We start from the raw sequence: 2747 nt of genomic DNA, 5'->3' as shown, positions 1-2747 counted from the left end.
CCAATTTTGGGCGTTACGAGGGTGCTAACCCTTCCTCGTGCGTAACCGACTCCCGAACCAGTTTTCTTAAAATTCGTAGAGCTAAAATCATTTTCAAGGTGATCCGATCACACCACAATAAAAGATCGGTGGCGACTCCAATTTCCATTTTCAAAGTCGATCCCCGTCTTTTCAAAATTTAAAAATGGTTTCGACAGTATGACAACATTTAAAACACTGTGAGATGATCTGCTAACAGTTTCCCCTGACCTATTAAAGTGATGCTTAATAACTCGATTTTTAAGGTGATGGGAAATGATATGTAAAAACATTGCCACTTGCTCGTCAACAAGCATGTTCCTTAACGACTTCAATCCCCCTAACGTTTGTAACATCTCACATAGTTTAAAAAAGGTAGTTCTATTCATCCTAACTTGTTCAATACAGGTCTCGTCACTAGCATTTATAAGTCTTTTCACATAATCTCGTTTTGCATAAAAATCTAAAATATAGGATCTAATCCTTGGTCTATAAGTATGTAGGCTATGGATGGCACCCGATGTAAGTAAGAACCAACTCGCAATTCTACAGATTTGCAACCATATTGTCAAGGCAATACCAAGTCTTTTACGCCTCACACTTTGTCCTATTAAAGGCAGACGAGCCATTATTGTAAGATATTAAAGTGTTATATATCTTTAAATCGTAGTAAAAGGGTCACATTTCTCCTATACTAATTTCAATAACAGTAAAATAAAATTAAAGAATTTAATTGCCAAAGAACTTACAGTGATTTAGTGAATACAAGACGTTCAACTGTGGGTGGAGTAAGCAATCAAACAAGCCAAAGAAGAAGAGGAAGCAATAACACACTAGCAAAGAAAAATGAACAATACAAATTTAGAATCTTTACGAAGCACAAAATAGAAATTAAAATTATCTTTGCAACTTGAAATTCATTTCTTTATCAATCACCCAAAATTAATACTATTTTATAATCGATCAAACATATAATTATACTTGTAAAATAAGGAGGTAGAATCATTGTGATATGGATCATAGCGTTAAAACAGACTTCATAGTTGATATCCAAGCAACTAATCTCTAACGCTCTCATCTCCACCTAATCAAAGGTAAAGTCACTGCCTTTCATCTTCCAACACAACTTAAGCATCGAATGAAGAATGTTTCAATTAATTATGGATGAAAAATCATTATATTTTCTCTTTTGAGATTTTTTTCAATCTTTCTATTTTTACGCTCTACTAAATACAATATTAAGTATAAATGCAAGAGATTATATTTAATATGGCTACAGATATTATGACACCTTGTAACTTTTGCATAGATAAAATTACGAATCTATACAAGATTGCTCTTTCCATGTCATTCTTTTTCTTAAATCTCTTTTTGGATATAATTTATTCCAAAAATATCTTTATAAATTATTTGGATCAGATTATCTATAATAATATAATTACCCTTTATTTAGATTGTTTATCATATTGTTAAAATTTTCTCAACTAATAAACATTTAAGTAATACAAAAATTAAATTATTTATAATATCAATTAAGATAATATAATAGACAAAATGCACTAGAGCACTGCAAATAGTAAATCAACGGACAAAATGTTAAGTTTATTCAAATAATAATAATAGAGCTAGTATTTAAATAATAATAATGAGTTATCTTTAATATTACATTGTATAAAAAGATGTCATGGTCTCCAAATGAAAACTAGATAAAATAGTTTAACTTTGAAAGTCCGTTATGTAGAGGAAAGCCGTGCATCAGCTACGACATCACAAGCTAATTTTTGTCTTAAATCTTCATATATTTCCCCAAAGCAGTCTTTCATATCTTTTGAAGACTCCCATTCAAGATATTGAATATGGCATGTGAAAGAACCAACTTATTTGATTAAAAGCACCAACATATACACTTCACGCAGTACTTTGCACAAACACGAGTAACACCAACATTGTCTCTTGCCGCTGCAAACTCAGTAAAACCAAAAAACAGAAGAAAAAGAAAAGTAGCTCAATAATCTCTTGCCGAAACAGTTGCCGAATATACAAAACCAACATTGTCAGCAAGTCAAAATCTATGACCCAAATATAGACAAGACGCCAACAAGACACATAAAGAACAGAGGGAATCGATTTAACAGATAACTATGGATTAGATATGAAATCATTAATAGTACTTGTCGTTTTTTAGAGCAACCAAACTTGCAACAACATAAGCTGAAAGAGCATATATTGGACCGTAGCCGTGAAAAAAGTACTCCTTGCCTAGGAGAAAGGATAATGGCTCATACCTGCACGTATTTTTTCAAATAATGCAATAAGATAAATCTTGTACAACATAGTTCACAAAAGAAAACTATGATGAACTTTTCAAAACCTTCAAATTATATCCTCGTCACCCTTTATGTACACATACAAGAGACAAAACATAAATGCAAAATCCTACAGATGAATTAGAACATTCCACGCAACACATTTGCTCGCCAACAAAAGAAAACTATGGTTTTGTTTGATCCTTACAAATGATCATGCAATTATAACCAATAGACGTTAATGATTTCCTGAGTTTTTCTTAAAATTTGGTGATGTCAATAGATGTCATTAAACTCTTTCCATTCACCTCCTAAATCAAATTGCCAATATCAACCAAAGACCAAAAAAAAAAGAAAAAGAACGCCATATTTCTTCCATCAATTTACAGCAGAAGCACTCCTATCAACAAACCAAAAATGCTC

Source organism: Gossypium raimondii, chromosome 13 (assembly GCF_025698545.1).
Source record: "Gossypium raimondii isolate GPD5lz chromosome 13, ASM2569854v1, whole genome shotgun sequence".
Classification (NCBI taxonomy): domain Eukaryota; kingdom Viridiplantae; phylum Streptophyta; class Magnoliopsida; order Malvales; family Malvaceae; genus Gossypium; species Gossypium raimondii.
This window is presented reverse-complemented; position numbering follows the sequence as displayed.